This window comes from Hibiscus syriacus, unplaced genomic scaffold, assembly GCF_006381635.1.
Source record: "Hibiscus syriacus cultivar Baekdansim isolate YM2019G1 unplaced genomic scaffold, ASM638163v2 tig00111008_pilon, whole genome shotgun sequence".
NCBI lineage: Eukaryota > Viridiplantae > Streptophyta > Magnoliopsida > Malvales > Malvaceae > Hibiscus > Hibiscus syriacus.
The window spans coordinates 466,691-488,961 of NW_024062951.1; the positions used below are offsets into that span (position 1 = coordinate 466,691).

The following is a 22,271-nucleotide window of genomic DNA, read 5'->3' on the forward strand; positions in this document are numbered from 1 at the left end:
TTGTATATTATAATATTTTAAAAAATGAAATATTATTTAAATATATCTTTTTAATTATAATATCATATTTTAAATGATCGTTTATCATCCTAAAAGCATATCTTAATAATAATATCAATCACTTAAATATTAAATTAAATATTTCAAAATTACTTTTAAAAATATATTTTACCGCACTTTTAAAAAATAATACTAAACTAACGTCAATAACTAAAACATTCCATATATTTTAATATTTTTCAGGCAAAAAGTTTACTTTTGTCTATGTAGTAAATATAATTTATTATTTTTATATATATCGTATTTTTGTATCAATTTAATTTTTGAAGTTGTTTAATTACATAATTCTATATCGTACATCTCACTTAAAATCTTAAATCGAGAATTTTAGGTTAGAAATTAAAGTTTAGGGTTTAAAGTTTAAAGATTATAAGGTTATGGTTTAGAGTTGTCAATTTAAGGTTTTAAGTTATGAGTAAGATATAAAATGATGTAATTAAACAACTTTGAGAACTAAATTAATACTAAAATATGATAAGAATAAAAATAATAAATTAAATTTATTACAGAATTAAAAGTTACTCTTAATAATTTAAAAAAAACTTTTAAAAAATCTCAAATAAATCAAATTTGTTTGGTCTTTTCAATGGGACTGAGAAGCACAATGGATAGGTCCCACGTTCTGGGCATAGCGTGTACTTCACCCAATAGAGTAAGAGCGTAGGACAAATAATTTATTGCATTTTTAAATTTTTTAAAGTTAAATTTATTACTTATTTAAGTAGTAGCGAAAAGGTCGCCCAACTGAAAATTACTTGGAAAGAAAGAAGCTCGAGAGAGCATAGGCCATGTCTTTTTATTTTATTATGTGAAATAATAATTTTAAATTTTATAATAAAAATATATTAAATTCAAAATTATAATTTTATAAAATAATTATCTTTTATTAATTTGTTTTTAAATTTTTGTAGCTTAATCTTACGAATTGTATTTTTTTAAAAATCAAATTTAATACAAATTTTAAAAAATGATAGTGGGCCATTTTTGGAAGTTAAAAGCTGCAGTTATATTAGTAAATTTGGCCTTGCACATATGAAAAATACTGAATATATCTAAATAACTGACCCATTTCACTTATTATTTTGATAATTATATGAGAATATAATTATTATTTTCAATTATTTTAAATTTAATAAAAAAATAAATTATATTGACCAACAAAGGTTGATTAAAGTATTAAATAATTTGATATCGCTTAAATAAACTTTCGAGTTCGTATATTTGTGTATGCATAAAATCATTGCTGAAATATCACCCCCAAAGCCAAGTGTGCGAAGCAAGTTGATCCGGATTAGTCAAAGCGAAACCTTAAAATCAGGAGGATAAAAAAATAATTGTTTAATAATATGATTAATAATTTTAAATAATCTAGGATGATTATAAGATATTATCTATTCAAAATTTTTCTTAATTTATCGATAATGTACTTACACTCCATTATTACTCAAACTCAAGTATTCTAAGAAAAACGACGTTCTATTTTAATATTGAAGTAACTCAAGAGGTTATTCGATTAATATACTTAAAAGTAATTATGGTCAAAGGATAAATATATTTTTAAATAATATATAGTAATTACAAGTTAATATACGTTTAAAATATATTTTATCATTTAATTTATTAAAGATAAAAATACATTTAATCACGTCTTTGTTTATGTATAAATTTGTAAATAAGTTTTATTTACAAAATCATATATTAATTTAAATATTATATGTATAGTTGTTGAGATGGGTGTTGGAGCAAAATATAAATAGCGTTTTGTTTTGTTCTCTCTACAAGCCCAACTTTAATGGCGTGAGGTGATCTCCTTCAATCTTCGCATGCTTCACCAACTCTTCAAAGAAGAAAACCCAAAACCCAAATTTAAATTATTTTTCATATCAATGAACTGCAACTTGTTTTCATTTCATCTGTTGATGTTTGTTTTCAAAATCTGAGCAAAACTCATTCTGGGTATTTGTTATTTAAGTGTTTTTCAATTTGTATCTGATGTTGGCGTCTTGATTGTTTCTCGGTGTTCCCTTTTATGTGTGTTGTTCAATTTTGATGTTCGAAGCAATATCTGAGATTGGGGAGAAGGAGAAGAAGAAGAACAGAGGAAATATGAAGGACGACGAGGAGTTTGAAATGTTGTTAGGTGAGATCCCTCACGCAACATCATATCAGCACCATCATCTGCGTCAAAAACGTGATGATAATCATGTGAATGGGTCATTTCATGGCATGTATGGCCTTATGTATGATGGCACATCAAGTCGTTATTATAAACCTACATGTGTTTCCCCTGTAAGCGGTTTCTCCGTACACTCAGATGGTTCTTCCTCGAGTCTGTTTTCTAACGATGGCAGCAGTCTTTTTCTGACAATGGATCACCTCCATTACAAGACCTTAAGCCGCAGCACTTGCCTAATTCACTGGTCATGGATTCGGCTGTTAGGAACAGGGCCAGTAGTGATGGCTTGATTGGTGAATTGGGTCTTTGTAGAAATGAGAAGGTTGATTCCAGTTTTAGAGATTTTCCATTTGAATCCGATGCGATCCTACTCAATAATCCGATCAATGTCGAGAAGTACAAGGCTGGCAACGAAATAAGGAAGGGGTCTTCTGGTTTTATAGGAAATCAGCCCCTTGTTCCAATGAGTGCTGCATTGAATTTCAATGGTGGGATGAATATGGCGTTTCCCAATGATGCTTTGATTTATGATCAGGGAATTGGTTGTTGGAATGGTGCAATGGGATCTCCTTGGCAGAAAAAGGAACATACTTGTAATTATCACCACCAGAATGGAGATTCTGTATTGAACTTAAGGGCTTCTATGAGTAAGCTTTCTTTGAACGATGCTTTAGTCCATGGAAAACGAAATGGTCTGAATTGGAACGAAGATCATGCTTCACCCAGGTTGATTCAAGCAACCCCTCGTGCAAGTGTTGAAACTCTGCTACATCGTGGGTTGCCACCAGCCAATGGGATGGCTAGAGCACATTCAAACGCTAGATTCCCACTCGAAGGTCTCGAGGCTTTCACTAGTGAGGATAGTCTCATTATTCAAGGGGATGGTTTAAATTATATGATCCATAAGGGATTTGATTGTTCCAGGGAGCAAAACAAGGGTTCTCTGCAGGAGATTGGTGTGAGTAAGCGTCAAGAGAGAAGGTCAGAGCTGGATGGTTGGTCTCAAATGGCAGCAGCTGCTGGAAATGCTAAGAACTCTAAGTTATATAGAAATTTCTCTCTGCCACCAAAATATAACTCTTTGGCAGAAGCTCATGGATACATATACTTAATAGCGAAAGATCAACATGGCTGTCGGTTCTTACAGCGAGTATTTGATGAGGGTTCCCAACTGGATCTGCAAATAATATTTAAGGAGATCATTGATCATGTAGTTGAACTTATGATGAACCCTTTCGGGAACTATCTCATGCAGAATTTATTAGAAGTATGTAATGAAGAACAGAGAATGCAGATTCTATTAATGGTTACTGAAGAACCAGGGCAACTTGTCAAAATATCTCTTAATACTCATGGGTATGTCCGACACACTGCAATATATATATATGTATAATATTTTCATATCCACAGGTTCTCACACTGTTTTTCATTCTTTTAGCACTCGTGTAGTCCAAAAGTTGATTGAGACTCTCAAAACCAGGCAGCAAATTTCACTGGTTATATCAGCCCTTGAGCCTGGGTTCTTATCTCTCATAAAGGACCTAAATGGAAATCATGTTGTGCAGCGTTGCTTGCAGTGTCTTAGTAGTGAAGATAACAAGGTAAGCCTTCCATATAATGAATTGCTGAGCATTAATTTATGATATGTTTTTTTTGTACAAGTTTCGTACCAGAATGTCTGTTTTGGCGGTTTACATGAATACACGTTATAATGGATCGTATCCCTTTAATCACAAGTTGATTGAGCCTTAGTTTGACAGAAACCAAGGACATTTGTTTGCTTCCTCTTTAGAGGCAATGCATTGCATTGCATTGCATGTGCCTCATCACTGCAAGTCATGTGAGCTGCCCCGTTGATGTCACATTCTTTTTATGGCTATGCTTTTTCCTTTTTTGATAAAGGTTAGATTTCTAAGTTTAACCAGGCTGAAAATTAATCCGGCAATATAACAGCCTCTAGTCTCTTTGGAACAATAAAAAGTAATGTAAACTTGATGCAAAATGGTGCTGTGTTAGCTGTATCTTTGTTGTCAATATACTTTGTGCTGCCTGTTAGATATTTCTTGCAGATGTTGTAGTTGGTGGCAAACTACTTGATTTATTAGGGTGTCCTTTTATGTAACTTGGTAGTTTTATTTAAAATTCAGTTAAGATAATGATATGATTAAGTGCTTGTTTCATTATGATCGTTAAGCTTTTTTCCCGCGTCATTACTCCCCTCGACAGATATTTCACAATTTTCTTCCAACTGTTTTGGCAGTTTATCTTTGTCGCTTCTGAAAAGTACTGTGTTGATATTGCAACGCATCAACATGGCTGTTGCGTCTTGCAACGATGCATTAGCCACTCAACCGGGGAGTATCGAGAAAAGTTGGTTGAAGAAATATCCACCAATGGGCTTCTACTTGCACAGGATGCATATGGGTAAGTACTAGTACTCTATTCTAAGTTTATAATTGATTAATTATCAACCATCACTCGGGGGGGGGGGAATTGTTACAAGGGAAATGCAGTTTTACCCATGGCTTAGCTCTCAGCTTTAATTTTTCTAGGAAAAAGAAGAGAAAATCTCGACATACATAACTTGATGTATGGATATGTGTGTAATTATAAGAATTTCTAGTTTTCCGAATAGCCAAACTTATTGGTCAACTGGAAATACAGAAGGCGTGGAAGCAGAAAATCTTTTGGCATGTGGGATGGTATTAGTCCTTCGCTATTTAGTCCTTGTGTGATATTAGAATGTGCAGGTGGCGAAGATTTATTTCATAAAGCGAATTAACGGCTAGTTATGAGTTATGTTATTTAAAATTCAGGCTTGAAGCATGCTGAATAAGCTGTTGCCAATTGGTCTAGTGCTCATTGTAGTTCGAAAACAAATGTTTATCATCTTTAGGTCCTTCAATGTCGATCACTAATGTTAATGAATCACTTCTTCCTTTTCCCTCTTTTTTTTTGACATCTCAAGGAAACTTGTTCTTCTGCGCAAAGCCTAAACAGTTGGTTTGGTCCACGGGTGTCATCTTTTGTTTGTCAACATTACAAAAAGATGGCAAAAATAAGTTATAGAAACTGTGAAAGCTTCGTATTTGTTAAATTAAAATCTGCTTTGTTGCTTTTATCATTTGTGGAATACTTCATTGGCATATGACTGGTTTGTCCATTATGTATAACTGGGGACCAGTGGCCCCTGCAATGAAGTTTATGATAGATATTTTTCTTTTATGATATAAAATTTATCACTCTTTTCACTGCAGATTTATATTTTTTTCATTTTGCAGAAATTATGTTGTTCAGTTTATCTTGGAGTTAAAAATCCCATCTGCCACTTCAACTTTGGTTTCTCAATTCGAAGGGAACTATGTGCACCTCTCGTTGCAAAAGTTCAGCAGTCATGTCGTTGAAAAGTGTCTCGTGGTATTAAATAACAAGAGCCGGACAAGAATCATTTGTGAATTGCTCTCTGCTACTCACTTCGAACGGTTGCTACAAGATCCGCATGCAAACTACGTTGTGCAAACTGCTCTCCGTGTGTCCGAGGTTCTAAAGTCGATACTTTTTCCTTTTATTAGTGCAATCCCCAATCCCTCAATGAACACTCTATTGGCGTTTAAAGTGCATAACAATGATTGATGCCGCAAACGAGAACCACACTCGATTTTTTGGTACCGAGTACCTGCTACATGTACAGCACACAGTTTTGGTTGAAAACATATGTTCATAAGATAACACAAACTCGATCCCACATTAGGATCATATTGTTTAGTCTAACACCCTCTGTCATCCACATGATCTGTCTTAGTAAATATACATATTAGAGACAAGGCTAATGTTCTCACCAGTTCTTCGGCTTCTCCGTCGATGATCCGGCTCTTGTTTTCTTTGTCAGGGACCTCTGCACAACTCACTCGTCGAAGCAATCGGATCCCGGAAGCAATCTCTCGGAACAGCCCGTATTCCAAGAGGATTTTCTCTCAGAAGCTTCTGAAGAAGTGATGTAAATTCCCTCGTCTCTCCGTAAGAAGCAATTCTTTTTCTTTCTTTTTGTTGTTCTGGTGGATTTAGCCATAAGAAGGCAACGGTGAACATGTTTTGTTGCCCATCTCTCTAGAGTGTAAAGATTAAAGCATCTTGTTTCAGAGTTGCTTTAAGTTTTGAACATTATATTATTCTGTTGCCTTCATTTATCTCTCTATGCATTGGATATCAAAATATCTTTGTTTATTTGAAAATTATACGATGTATACAAATTGTTAGGTTCCCGAATGTGGAGGCCATTTTTAACAACTTGCATGGCATTAGGGATGGTCATATGTTGAGTTGGATTTTTCACCTATCGGAGTTTAAGTTAAATATTAAGTTCTTCTACTTGTATTTGACTAAGGTTTATGTTACATTCTTTAAAAATTTTAATTTCTTATATAATATATATTTTCTTTGTATTTTATTAATAATTAATTTTATACCTTTTAAATTTTTAATATAACTTCTTTAAAAATTTACACTTTCTAAACTTTTAATTTAACATCTTAAAAATTTAGACTTATAATATAAAATCTTACATATGTAGCTGCTAAACCCTAATACTATAATACAAATGTTTGATTTTTAATTCCAATTGAGATTCCACATAAATATAAAAAATAATTAAAAAAAAAAGATCCATTACAAATCCTCCTGGAGGTTGGGCGAACGGAATTAGATAGACAATAAACCACCAGCACCAAGTGGGCTAAACCATGTTTGATACATGTCGAGACACGTGTCGGTATTCAGGAACATAAGGACGTGGACCAATCACGTAAAGGAAACTGATCGGATCTCATCGCCCTACTCTCATCCACGAATTCTGATATCAATCCCCCTTTTAGCTCCGCCGTTGATTTCACCTCCTTGCCACGCGTCGTCCTTACAGTCATAATAATTAATAAAATATTTAAAATATTAAAATTCATTGATCTATTTGTTTTCTCTACAGTCCCGGAATCTCATCTTTTGAATTTAGGGTAAAAAAAGGGCTGGCTAGGTTAACTGGTGAATAACTTTGTACTGTAGATTTCGGAAGCTTTATTTTGCTGGTGAAGTTGTGCGTTTACTAGTGAAAAATATGTTAATCTTTGGAGTATTCGTTTTTTTTGGGTGAAATTTGTCAGTTTCAGGTGGGATTTTGTTTGGATTACGTTTTGTTTTATATTTGTTTCTGCGGAACTTTCTTTTAGTTGATCTGTTTAGATTCTCTGGTTGTTGATTTATATTTTTGTTTAGTTGCTGAAAAATTCTTGAAATGAAACAGAACTTTAGATTTTTTTTTAATTGTAAACTGCTGACTAGAAGTTAAGTTAAATCTGATACTATTATTTGCGCTTATAATATTATTTTTTCTGTTAATAGGATTATTCTTGTTGTTTCGATGAGAAAAAAAATGATTTGGAATTAGATTTACACGAGAGAATAATAATTTTTTGCTATTTGTTTACTGCTAAATAGATGCAGATTGCGTTTCGTGCTTTGAAGCTGAAAACTAATACTTTGTTAGATGTGTATTCAATTAGATTTTATTATGTTAAAAAATTGAAGTTTTTTTTTTCTTTAGGATTTTTCTAATCTGTCAAATTTTCTGTTTTCTCAGTCAGAAAGCTCAACAGACAATATCCGTCTTCCATAAACGTGACGACTGATCAAAGTGGGATTTGAGTTTAGTGGTGGATAAGGATCTCAGAGGAATGTCTGACTTTATGTATGAGGTAAGTTTTCTTATTATCTTTTACTTTTATTTCAGTTACTTCCATTTTCTAGTAGTCTAGCGCTACAATGTCTAAAATATTCTTGTAGGATGTATATTTTTTGCTTATTAATTCAACTTGAGATTGGTTTTACTCTCAGTTGTTCACTAGATTTTTCATGTCAATAGAACTTTTGTGTGGGTAAGAAGAAAAAACAAACGGTAATCAAAAGAAATAAGGCTAAATAACAAGTAGGAAAGAAGATGCGTCTCAAGAAAACTAAGGGTTAAGGAAACCTCTAGTTTTCTTTTAATCCAAAGAAAATAATAATAAGTTGTGGATGTAATATTTTTACATCTTATTATTCTAGGGTTACAAAGATAAGTTAATCTTAGCCCTAGATTTAAAGCATATAGGAAACTTATAATCCTACTCATCCAAAATATCTCTAATATTTAATAAACTGAAATAAATAAATATTATAATAATATAATCTCCCTTGTCAACTTGAAGTTGTATAACATCTTTTGTTATATGATAATAGCGGAGGATTTATTGAAAATTGAGGGTGGATTTGTTTTGAAGAAAATCGAAAGTACTGTAGTTTGTAGCTTGTTGTTTCATTTTTTGTGGGTTTCTGTTTCCTGTTGGATTTTGTTGATAGGTTAGGATTTAGGGTCAGTTTGCCCATTGTCTATTGGAACATGCTAAGCTTAAGTCATATTTGGTATTTATTTCTCTGTCAGCGATGGAGGGGGTACTTTGTGTTTATTTGTTAAGTCTGGTTGTCAAGTTAGGTTATATCATATTATATATTACATCTGTGTCCTAGGAATGGTTGTTCAATTTTCCTCTTTCATTAGAGATTGGACATCCTGATAAGTTTCGATGAATTTAACCCTAAAACGGAGTTTTATTCTTTTAGTTTAAGTTGTTTTCAATGATTTAACCCAAAACTGGATTTTGTTAGCAGGAATCGTTGTTCAGTCTTCTTCTTGGTATGCTTTTTATATAATTTTATTCACTTTAGAGACTTGATAGGCCAATGTTAGATTTGTTTACTAATGCTAATTTTGGTACAATAGAGTCATTACCTTCTAGTGCAATGGTAAAAAATCTTTGGGGTTGAAGTGTGCAAGAGCATGAGCATAGACACAGGCACAAGATGACTGCTTTTTTTTTAAGTACTTTGTAATGGTATCGACACTTTTTGACACTTTTTGATGTGTGAATGCGACATTTTTTTGACAAGGTATCGACATTTTTTTCTTTTCTAGACATAAAGTATCGACACAATATTAAAAGTGTCGATATAGGTTGTAGACCTATTCGCTCATAAAATCGGTATTTATACCGATTATATTACAAATTATCTATTAAATTATAATATGGGTTCCGATTTTTTCAATCGACACTTTTTAAAAAGGTATCGACACATTTTCTTCTATTGGGTATAAGTACACAATATTAAAAAGTGTGAAAACTTTGTTGTGGATATCATGGAAAACATGATATAGTAATGTGTTTCGATACATTTGTAAGCAGATGTAAAATATTTAATAACTAGTATTGATATTTCAACAATCCTCAAATGTATGTATACAGAGAAGTAAATATGGAATAATTAATGAAAATATACACACAATATAATCACACCAAAATATACATACACAAGAATGTTCAAATAATGTATCGACAAACGAAATTAATCCGATGAAAAATGGTTATTTTTAACGAAGTTCGGAACATTAGAGGCATTCAACAATTTTCAAATACTCTCGTATGTTTCCGCTTTTTTTTGAGTACATACATAAATAATTTTAATTATCAAACTAATGAGGTGCAATTTTACTAACAATAAACTAAATTCGTATAAGTATGAATAAATTTGTGTCATACCTAAAGCATTGTCGTTCGAATGGGAAACAACGTCAAAGGTATGTGGACATATGTAATTGTATTTCTATATAAACACATAAGTTGTTAAAATAATCAATGTCTAATACAAAATTATAAATCTTATACAAAATTAATCATACATTTACATCATTGCATCCTTTTGCTATTCTTATGTCATGGCAGTTTTTCTTATCTCCTGTCTTCGTTGATTTGATTGTGGCTTCGAGATCGTTTAATATTCGAGATCGATCCCACTCTCCAACAACTATATTCAAATTGTCAGAACGTTAAGTATTGTAAACTACAGTATTAATCTACGACTTTTAACAATTTTACCACAAACGATTTTCTTTCCACTTAAAAAATCACCAGTTGCCCCTGTAGAACCGATCGATTCCATCCACATCATCACATACATGTCGCAATCTTGTCTGTTACAAAATTTGAAAACCACATGTCAATTATGATGAATACTGCATAAATTAAGCTTTCTATTTGTGATAACATCTCATACCCATTCAATTACTTATTCTTCTTATGCTCCACAAATTTGAAATTTTTTAAGAGATACTTTCCTAGAAATCCACAGGATTCAACCCAAATGTGTTTCTTATATAAAAATCTAATATTTTAATCTGCATTAAAATAGAAGAAGTTATGATCCAAAAAAATTATGTATTAATTTACATAATGTCCTTTCATACATACATACATACATACCAATCTCTTAGCATCCTTCACTCTCTGTTTAGCTGCTCAGTTGTAAATACTATCATATATTGTTGCAAACGATCTACCATATCCAAACACTACAGATACCAATGTGAATTATGATAGTTTATTGTGATCATGATCTGCAACAAATTTCACACCTAATTTGACAAAATTCAACATTCTATAACCGAAAACATCATTTGCAATTGGTATAGTGTCTTACATTCTCACAGTCGTGAATTTCACATAGTTATTCAATATGGGACCCTAGAAAGTGGCAATACTCTCAACACTTTCTTGTTGGCATCCAACGCCTGCTGCTGCAATTACGCAACAACATTATTAATTTACCGTCTATAACACTATTATCTCCATTTATTAATTTAACTCACCGCTAAGTGGTATGGAAGGTAGCCAATCCTCCGGAGTGACTTCTGAGAATCGTAGCATACTGTCCAGGCGAGCAAATTAATAACCTAACAAAATTAATTACACAATCATAACATATTCAATAAGTTTTAACATTTCTACTTTCTATTTACCATACCGCAACCCATTCCGTAGGCTTCAACGTTGCAACGTCGTATACACTAGCGAATTGATTTCCCATTGAGATTACAGAATATATGTATGAATCATTAGGATTAATATGTTGTCATGAAACATTTAAAATAACTCACAAGCATATATTTCACTTACTCCGATTCTAACTCACTATTCTATAAATAATCACAAATTGCAGCTTCGATGTCATCAATTCCGCTTGGAATATCCGCTTTTTCAACCTATTTTGTACAAATTTTGTCACAACAACATAAAAAATGAAATTAAGTTTTCTTTTATTCAACTTACTTTCTGTTTCTTCTGGGGTGCAGGACATTCCGAATCCAAATCTGCTGCTATAACACTCTCCGGTGTATAAATGACATCGACTTCCTTCCTCCTCATTTCTTCATCTCTTCTTTTTCCTCCTCCCTCTTTTTCTTCTTTATATTTTTTCAGTTCATCGTATTTTTTTACATAGCTCTTCATCTCTTTTATTCACCATTCAATTGATCTCCTTCATCCAAGTATTTATCAACCACCCTCTTCACCCCCGTAAGTTCACTCTTCAATTCCACAACTTCCTTCAACACTCCCTCAAATTTTTTCACCGTCCATCTTAATATCACACTAACACCCAACTTCTTTCACTACTTCATCCTCAACACCTCTACTTCTTTCACCACTCCATATTTTTCCTTCCACTACCCCCTTATGCCTCTCAAGTGTATCTTCGACTCTCAAGTTTCTCTTCGACTCTATCAAGTTTTTCTTCGACTCTTGATTGTCTTTGCATGATATCAAATTGGATTTTTTGATATCAGCCAATTCAGACATCAAAATGTCGAAGTTACTATGTTTCCCTCACCGTCCCACTCACCGTCATCCCCAATACAACCATCTCTCATTTCTTCTCCTCTGCCTCCACTGCCTCCTCTACATCCTTGTCAATAACCTTCAAAATAATTACAATATTAAGACATTGATTATATTCTTAATATTATTTAATTACATTTATTACCCTTCTTGCTTCTTCGTTCTATCCAACTTCAACTTCACCATCACTCTAACCACCTCTTCCTTCCCCCAGCATGGATGCATGCCACTCCGGTTCTTTTATAAGCCGGTACTGCCTACAGCCCACCAAAAACGAATAGTGCAACATGATTTATAATAAAATTTATATTTTATATAAAAAAAAAGTTCTTCAACTCATTTAAGATTGCTATGCACCTTTTAAGGTATCTCTGGCTGCCCTTTTTAAAGGTGATTATTGATTCAATCAATCTCGAATGGATATATTTAGCCCAATTAAATTCACCTTCAAGCCTTCATCGCAAATGAGCATATGTTCCTTGTTCGTTGACGTATGACCCGTTGGATAAAGAAAGATACCGACAAGGTATAATAGAACTCTGGCCTTCGCTCATCCACCGTAAGATCTACTTTTATTTCCTCTTCAATTTCAGCATATGTCACTTTCTGCTTCAAAACCATTTGGAGGCAAGTGCTTTCCAGTTCTTACTCTTACAGACTTCTACAACCACTTTTGCCTTCATTTTCGACCCCCAATACGGTTGCAGCACATGGGATCCCGAGAGGAAATGAAAAATCACCATACTTAGCAATACATTGTCTGACATCAAATTGCGCCATCAAGGATCGGCACAATTCCCTCCGAATAGGTCGATCCTTACTCCTACCAACGATCCAAAACCTATTTCTCTCAGCACATTCACTGGCCTTTCTCCTTAAGGTGTTTAATTAATGAATTCACCCTTTTAATGCTGCATCTTGTCGACACTTCCTACATTTTTAACAATATATAATGTTATAGTTCTTATATATTTTGTATCAACGTATTTACAAGTTTAATGAATACCTTATTTTCATGTGCTTTCCTCCGTTCTTTGTATTCTTTACTATCATTCATTGACTGTGTGATGTAAGGTTCATTTTCAGCACTCATTGAATTCATTTGGACCTCACATCTTTTGTCACATGATTTCAGCATACTCGATTTTCAGAGGATATTTAATAAAATGAAATTGACATTGAGTAGTATTTAGTGTTAATGTATTGATTAAGAAACGTTTATGTTTAATATTAGGTGACAAAAGATGTGAGGTCCAATTGGAATTCAATGAGTGATGCTGAAAAGGAACCTTACATCACACAGTCAAGGAATGATAGTAAATAATACAAAGAACTGAGGAAAGCACATGAAAATAAGGTATTCATTAAACTTGTAATACGTTGATACAAAATATAAGAACTATACATTATATATTGTTAAAAAATGTAGGAAGTGTCGACAAGATGCAGCATTAAAAGGTGAATTCATTAATTAAACACCTTAAGGAGAAGGGCCAGTTGAATGTGCTGGGAGAAATAGGTTTTGGATCGTTGGTAGGAGTAAGGGATCGACCTATTCGGAGGGAATTGTGTCGATCCTTGATGGCGTAATTTGATGTCAGACAATGTATTGCTAAGTATGGTGATTTTTCATTTCCTCTCGGGATCCCCTGTGCTACAGCCGTATTGGGGGGTAGAAAATGAAGACAAAAGTGTTGTAGAAGTCTGTAAGAGTAAGGACTGGAAAGCACTTGCCTCCAATATGTTTGAAGCAGAAGGTGACATATGCTGAAATTGAAGAGGAAATAAAAAGTGGATCTTACGTGGGGATGAGCTGAAGGACAGAGTTCTATTATACCTTGTTGGTGTCTTTCTTTGTCCAACGGGTCATCGTCAACGAACAAGGAAACATATGAAGCTCATTTGCGATGAAGGCTTGAAGGGTGAATTCAATTGGGCTGAATATATCAATTCGAGATTGATTGAATCAAATCACCTTTAAAAAGGGCAGCCAAAGATACCTCAAAGGGTGCATAGCAATCTTAGAGGTAAATGAGTTGAAGAACTTTTTTGTGTTTTTATAAAAAATAAATTTTATAAATGCAGGTTGCACTGTCGATTTTTGGTCGGGCTGTGAGGCAGTACCGGCTTATAAAAGAACGGAGTGGCACGCATCGTGCATGGGGAAGGAAGAGTGATGAAGTTGAAGTTGGATAGAGCAAGAAGCAAGAAAGGGTAATAATGTAATTAATATTAAGAATATAATTAATGTCTTAATATTGTAATTTAATTTTGAAGATTATTGGCAAGGAGGCAGATAAAAATGAGATGGTTGTTTGGGGGACGACGGTGAGGGAAAATAGTAACTTCGACATTTTGATGTCGGAATTGGCTGATATAAAAAAAAATCCAATTTGATATCATGCAAAGACAATCAAGAGTCGAAGAGAAACTTGATAGAGTCGAAGAGAAACTTGAGAGACATAAGGGGTAGTAGAAGGAAAAATAGATGGAGGTGAAAGAAGTAGAGGTGTTGAGGGGTGAAGTGGTGAAAGAAGTTGGGGTGTTAAGGGTGATATTAAGATGGTGAAGGGTGAAAAATTTGAGGGAGTGGTGAAGGAGGTGTGGAATTGAGGAGTGAACTTCGGGGTGAAGGGTGGTGATAAATACTTGAATGAAGGAGATCAATAAGGGTGAAATAAAAGAGATAAGAGCTATGTAGAAAAAAATATGAACTGAAAAAACACCGAGAGTATTATAGCAGCAGATTTGGATTCGGAAGTCCTGCCCCAGAAGCAGAAGGGTAAGTTGAATAAAAGAAACTTATTTGATTTTTATTATGTTGTTGTGACAAATTTGTATGCAAAATTGTAGGTTGAAAAAGGATATTCCAAGTAGAATTGATGACATCGAAGCTGCAATTTGTGATTATTTATCGAATAGTGAGTTAGAATCGGAGTAAGTGAAATATATTGCTTTGTGTGTTATATTTAAATGTTTCATGACAACATATTAATCTTAATGATTTATACAGATATTCTATAATCTCAATGGGAAATCAATTCGCTAGTGTATACGACGTTGCAACGTTGAAGCCTACGGAATGGGTTGGCGGTGTGGTAAGTAGAAAATGTTAACTTATTGAATATGTTCTGATTGTGTAATTAATATTTGTTAGGTTATTGATTTGCTCGCCTGGACAGTATGCTACGATTCTCAGAAGTCACTCCGGAGGATTGACTACCTTCATACACTTAGCGGTGAGTTAAATTAATAAATGGAGATAAGTAGTGTTATAGACGGTAAATTAATAATGTTTGTTGTGTAATTGTAGCAGCAGGCGTTGGATGCCAACAGCAAAGAAAGTGTTGAGAGTATTGCTACCTTCTGGGTCCCATATTGAATAACTATATGAAATTCACCGACTGTGAGAAGGTAAGACACTATACCAATTGCAAATGATGTTTTCGGATATAGAATGTTGAATTTTTTCAAATTGGGTGTGAAATTTATTGCAGATCATGATCACAATAAACTATCATAACCTCACATAATATCTGTTGGTGTTGGATTGGTAGATCGTGTTGCAACAATATATGAAATATGTTGCAACTGAAGCAGCTAAACAGAGAGTGAAGGATGTTAAGAGATTGGTATGTAGTATGAAAGGACATTTGTAAATTATAAGCATAATTTTTTTGGATCTAACTTCTATTTTGATTAATATTAGATTTTTATAATAGAAATGCATTTGGGTTGAATCATGCGGATCTCTAAGAAAGTCCCGTGAAAATTTTAAATTTGTGGAGCATAAGAAGAATAAGCAATTAAATGAGTATGAGATGTTATCACAAATAGAAAGCTTAATTTATGCAGTATTCATCATAATTGACATGTGTGGTTTTCAAATTTTGTAACAGACATGATTGCGGCATGTATGTGATGATGTGGATGGAATTGATCGGTTCTACAGGGACAACTGGTGATTTTGTAAGTGGAAAGAAAAATTCGTTTGTGGTAAAATTGTTAAAAGTCGTAGATTGAATGTTGTAGTTTATAATACTTAACGTTATGACAATTTGAATATAGGTTGTTGGAGAGTGGGATCGATCGCGAATATTAAAAGATCTCGTAAGCCACAATCAAAATCAACGAAGACAGGAGATAAGAAAAGCTGCCATGATACATAAGAATAACAAAAGGATGCAATGATGTAAATGTAGGGTTAATTTTGCATAAGATTATAATTTTGTATACGATAATTTTGTATGAATATAATTATGAATGAGATGAGAAAAGTTAGCAGTATGTTGATACTTTTTTCAATCTAATCGGTACAAGTATACCGGTTTTATGAGAGAATAGGTCTAAATAATGTATCGACACTTTTGTAGTTTGTGTCGATATTTTTGGTCCAGAATGAATGGCAAACAGGGTGCAACATAAAGTGTCGATCCATATATAAAAAGTGTCGATCCGATAAATATCGAAACTCATAAGTATAATGTAATAGGTAATTTTTCAATATAACCGGTACAAGTATACCGGTTTTATGAAAGAATATGTCTAAATAATGTATCGACATTTTTGTAGTTTGTGTCGATATTTTTGGTCCAGAATGAATGACAAACAGGGTGCAACAATAAAGTGTCGATCCATATATAAAAAGTGTCGATCCCATAAACATCGAAACCAAAAGTATAATGTATTAGGTAATTTTTCAATCTAACCGGTATAAGTATACCGGTTTTATGGGAGAATTGATATATAATATATATCGACACTGTTTAATGTTTTGTCGATACTAATTTAAATATCAAGTGTTTTTTCACCGTTCATTATATATAGTACTCTAAATCGAAAAACCCTAAACATAAAGGCAAACAGGCAGAAGATAACTCTTCCTATCCGAAGAATACTAGCGTTATCATAACAGTGACGATCAGATATTCAGGTAAATTTATCGATATTTTAAGGGTTTGATTGATTTCTATATTGGAGTTTTTTTCCTGAATGTGTTTGTGTTTCATTGTAATAGCATCCAACCAAAATGGCTCCAAAACGTCAGCGTCAGAAGCGCGGTCTTTCTCAAAGCTCTTCTCAACCCAGTTCTTCTCAACCACAACCTCCTTCTGAAACAAACGATTCTTCTGAGGAAATCAGGTCCTTCGAAACTCTGAACTTTAGATCCGATATGGAGAAACAAAGATGGCAGACGAGTTTTAAAGTAAGGAAGATTCGTCCCGAACGTGTCATTGACCTGGGTTTTTTGTTTGATGATAAATATGCATTTAGTTTTAAATCCACATTTACATCTTAGGGTTGACTTGAATTCCTTGGTGTAGAACCAAGATATTATCCCAACCTAGTTAAAGTCTTATACAACAATGCTTCTTTACAGCACGAGCCTAATAAAGACTAATATAATAGGAATTAATACACATGTCATGGGGAAGGATATATATATATATCTCCAGAAACTATTGCGGAGGGTTTAGGTGTAATGAATAAAGGGGATTCAGATGAAAATGGTGTAGATTGGTCTACAATTAAACGGGTTGCTAGAAATAGCCCAATTCACCTCGATGTAGAGTCGAGAGTGTTTCACAAAATGCTCACATGGTATATCCGGCCTAGTGTGGGAAAACATTCAACGCTTCGAGACAGCGATTATTGGTGGATAGCAAAGTATAAATCCAAATCCAAAACGGCTCCAAACATTGCAAAACTCATATTTAATACAATTGTATATATGGTCACAAAGGGAGCAACAATTTCAACTACACTACCATGGATGTGTCATCACCCATCTGTTGAAGAGGAAGGAAGTTGATTTTTCGCATGACCCCCTGTTCGATTAACCCCAAGATTGACATGGTATTTATTAAAAAAGCGGGATATGATTTTGTTGAAAAACTCGGTGGAAGCGTGTCAAGGAGGTCGGATTAGATCAAGAGAGGAGGAAATGGACGCCATGAAGAAGAGCAACCAAGTGGAGACGCAATGATGGAAGAAGCTCCAGTTGCAGAGGATGTCACAATTAAGACCGTGATGGAATACATGATCAATTTTCGGGAGCATATTGATTCCCTTGTGAGTGGAATGCGATCCGATATTTCATTGCAACATGAAGTCTCCATGTTGCGTGACGAATTACGTCAACGACATCAACGAGTTAGGTAATTCATTATTTATGTTCTAAACATTTACACGTTCTGAACTGTATTTTATTTTCTTTTAACAGATGTGGACAACCAAGCGGTCAATGAAGATGAAGCTGACAATGAAGATGACGATGACAACGATGATGATGATGATGATCCAAACAAGTATATCGTGTCTGCAACACCGCCTTCAAGAAAACTTTTAATTTTTGATCTCAATGGTGTCTTTGCCTACATCCCAAGACTGCTTGCAGGTTTTAATTCTATTATTTGTATCCATTATTTTAACATATAAGCGTAAAACTTTAATCTCATTTTTTCATGTTGTAGATGTCGTCCTCATAACATGATTATTTGAATTTATGCAATTTTGTGTCGACAATTTTGTTGTTGCCCTTTGGTCTTCAAAGATGAGGTTAGAACATGTTTGGAGCAATTGAATTACTGTAGTTAAAATCGTTAATATACATTTGAATGTTAACATTCAAACTTGATTACAATATCAGGCATAACGTCGACCGTGTACTTGAGAAACTACATTTATTTTCTGAGCATTTTCTATGTGTCAAATACATCAATTAAATTAAACAATTAACCGGTATATATAATCCAAACTCTGCCGCTTTAAAGTAAAGCAAATGGGAAGAACAGAATATTATAACAAATATTAGGCACCGGACATAATTGACATATAACTGCAGCAACATAAAAGATTAGGAACCCAAAGTTCAAATCCAATCATAAGAACACTGACTTCACGGAAAACTGAAATGCGGCAAATATTTTGTAATGGATGCTATAACATACTTACTACAAAATCCTCTGGTACGCTTCAGGTAGTGTTTCTATTCCTCGGTTAAAATTTCAGGATCATATGCTTCAGCTGAGGTCTTGGGAATCTCAAATTTTCTCAAATTTTCAATCAACCATGCTTCTTTTTTTTTGGCCTGACATATTTACAAAGATAACAATCAAATTAATGGCTTTAAAGAATAAATTCAGAAAATTAAACTCTGATGAAAAAAAAAGTCTCCACATGCTAGGCATCACAATCACAACATTCCCTTGTACTAGTGACTGCTAAGAAAGCTCAAGTTCATAGAAAATAAACCAAAAATGTAAACTATAGTTAAAATGAGAAGCTATCCGACCTTTTCAATTTATATCTAATCCTAATTCTGGATTTGGTGAATTCATCTTTTTTTAGCCTTTAGATGATAGAAACTCAGTTCATTCACTTTTGCTCTTTTAGACATTTTCCTCTTTTTGTTTGTAGAAGCATATCTACCCGGTGGATTATCAAAAGAAAACCTGCTAACATCATCATCCGTCAGTAGCTCAATTGATGCATTACTCAAATATCTTGCTTGCAACCATTGGCAAAGATTGTTGTGATGCTGAAATACGTTTGGCTTCACCAAAAATGAGAAATCGAAAGGAGAGGCGACATATGGTGAATGTAATGAAGCCTTCGTAACACTGTAGTTTCTCTGGTTTGCAATGTGATGCAATTAAGGCTCTGTCTAGACCAAAAGGACTCATTTTGGATAAAATGACAGAACTTGAGTAACGAATCCCTGCAATGAAAGAAAAAATAATGTGTCACCAACTTTGACCGATCTTATTAGAGACATTTATTTTCCTTTGCAGACACAAAAAACATAAATATTCACAAAAATCATCAGAAATAAAAATATAAAAAAAATAAAAGAAAACATCATAAACATAAGCAAGATTCAAGGTAAACCTTCAAAACAAAATAGAGCAAACCTTTTGTCAGAGAACGTAAATTGCCGGCTAATATGTCGAATTGAAGTCATGACTGCCATTATTATCAAATGAAACCAAATTTGTAATATAGATTTTTTATACAAAGCCCCAAGACTTCAGAGAATCAGATGATTCCAATCATTTTGCTTAGTAGCGAACACGGTCAACAATGTGACTCGATTCCATCTACGAGCCAAGAGATTACAAAATCTTCGAGACTCTAGAAATCCACTGTCGACAAAGGCAAAAAGGAAAGACAGGAAACCAAGAAAAAATGTAACGGTTCAAACAGAAACTAAAGAAATAGCAGAAAAAACAAAAGAGAAAGCTAAAAGAAATAGAAAAATCAGAGAGCAGCAGAAGAACCAGAAGGAAACGGTTAAGAAGAACAGAAAACTCATAAAATTTCGCCTCTCCACTTCAGCCTCTCGTTTTTCCTCGCCTAATACTCCTCGTAAAACTTCCCAAAATCAGTGCTCTGTTTCCCCATTTTCATCATAACCAAAGCAAGTCACGTTGCAGTGAAGAAGGCTGAGGATAAGGTCGGTAGGGTTCGAGGTGGTCAATGAGATTTTGAGACCGGGATATGGGAGGAATCAGTAGGGGTTTGGTTTTATATATATATATATATAATGGTGGGGGTTGCCGGTTGGGGTTTGAATTGGGGATTAGAGAAATATAGTTTAGGGATTGGTGTCCCAATCCAAACCTTCTTTCGCCCTATTTTTTAATTATTTCATTTTTTTATAGGAAGTTAATGATTAAAAAATTATTTAATTAAACTATCTAATAATGTGTTTGCAAAGTTAACAGTGGAATGACTTAAAAAAAATGTATAAAATTTAATTGTTAAATTAAAAACTTTTAAAGTTTGAAATAAATAGAAAATAAAAATTTAATTATTAAATTTATAATTTACTTTTTATTTAATTACAAAAGGAATCTTGCAAAAAAAAACTCTTCAAAAGACTGGAAAAAAGCTTGAACAAAGGCTGAACACCCAAGTGCAATAATCAATTAACCTGGAGAGCAAAAGCACCAACGTATAGACTAATCGTCAGCGTAAAAGACCCCAATCTTGAAAACAAAAGCAAGCCCCAGCACCTCTCGAGATAGCGTTTTAGTAGACTAAAAAAGTATTATGCTTTCAATTTATAATAATAACTCAAACATATGTCGATTGAGGGAGAATTTTTTTTTTGGATAAGTAAGTTTTTTATTATCCAAAAGATAGTTCAAACAAGATCTCAAAAGGGATCAAAGATTACAGTCAACAAAGTAATACTATACAACAAAATCAGCCTATGTTCCAATTGTTACAAAGAAGCCTATTAATATTGTCAAGCCTATTGAAGTCTCTAAATCTATGTTGAGCACCAACAGTTTCTTTAATAGAATCAAGCAAGTCTTCAGCAGTTCTTGATTTTCCTTGAACATGCGTCTATTTCTCTCCTCCCAAATTTTGTAAATAAAAGCATTCCATGCAATCTTCATAATGGAGGTTAAGAGAGATTTACCTTTCCAAGTTGAAAAGCCCAAGTAAGCTTATTTTCCCAGGACATATGAGGCGAAGATAGTAAAGAAAGATGCAAAATACCATTCCAAAGAGAAGTTGCCATAATGCAATCAGCAAATAAGTGGTTCCTCGTTTCGATAGCAGTATTGCATAGAATACATTGACGTTGATAGTGAGTCCCATTCGTAAGAGTCTCTCCCTAGTTGGGAGTCGATCAAGGATAACTAACCAAGCAATGATACTGAATTTAGGGGATGTGAAGAGGGAACCAAATTAGCTTTTTCCATGGAACCTTATCATGCTTGATTCGAACTTCATCCCAAATCCCTTTAACATTCGTTATACCAGCGTCTAGAATGGGGATGGCCTCAGTTTTCAAATTCAATAGTTTTTTAAAGATGTAACTTGAGGTTGTACTAGAGGTCATTGACGAAAATCATTGGATTTAATAATAAGAATGAGTCCATGCAATCCATAAGGAACCGTGACCAGCAAGGAGGTTCGAATAAGTATTATCATACAAACCTTATTCCAGGATTTTAAGTTGAGGGAGAATTTCAATTTAACTTAATATGGTAAAAAAAAGCGATTGTAATAAGGATGTTGTCTTCAAGAATATGAGTTGTGTTGATGGGAAACTTGTGATTTTAGGTAGGAATGGTAATTTAATTCGAAATCGACATATTTTAATCTGATTCAAACATGACAAGTTAGATTTAAAAAAAATTAGATTTGGATAGGATCAAGTTTGGGTAGAAGGTGAAAAATCTCCAACCCAACATAATCTAAGAGTAATAGTGTAATTTTTCATATAAATTTATGGATAATTGTTAGAATACATCTTTCTATAG

At 33.5% G+C, this 22,271-nt stretch overlaps 1 long non-coding RNA gene and 1 pseudogene across 4 annotated transcripts; both read left to right on the forward strand.

The window, feature by feature from the left end:
* The first annotated feature begins 1,964 nt into the window (after nt 1-1,964).
* On the forward strand, nt 1,965-6,339 carry LOC120149678 (annotated as a pseudogene).
* An 885-nt stretch (nt 6,340-7,224) lies between these two features.
* On the forward strand, nt 7,225-20,664 carry LOC120149699. 4 transcript variants are annotated; one of them, XR_005518485.1, is made up of 4 exons: nt 7,225-7,395; nt 7,866-7,980; nt 8,571-8,573; nt 20,655-20,664. It is a non-coding gene; the product is annotated as an uncharacterized LOC120149699 (long non-coding RNA). The 4 variants fall into 4 exon arrangements; XR_005518486.1 differs by lacking the exons at nt 8,571-8,573; nt 20,655-20,664 and adding an exon at nt 18,215-18,248; XR_005518488.1 differs by lacking the exons at nt 8,571-8,573; nt 20,655-20,664 and adding an exon at nt 15,891-15,920.
* Nucleotides 20,665-22,271: the final 1,607 nt, after the last annotated feature.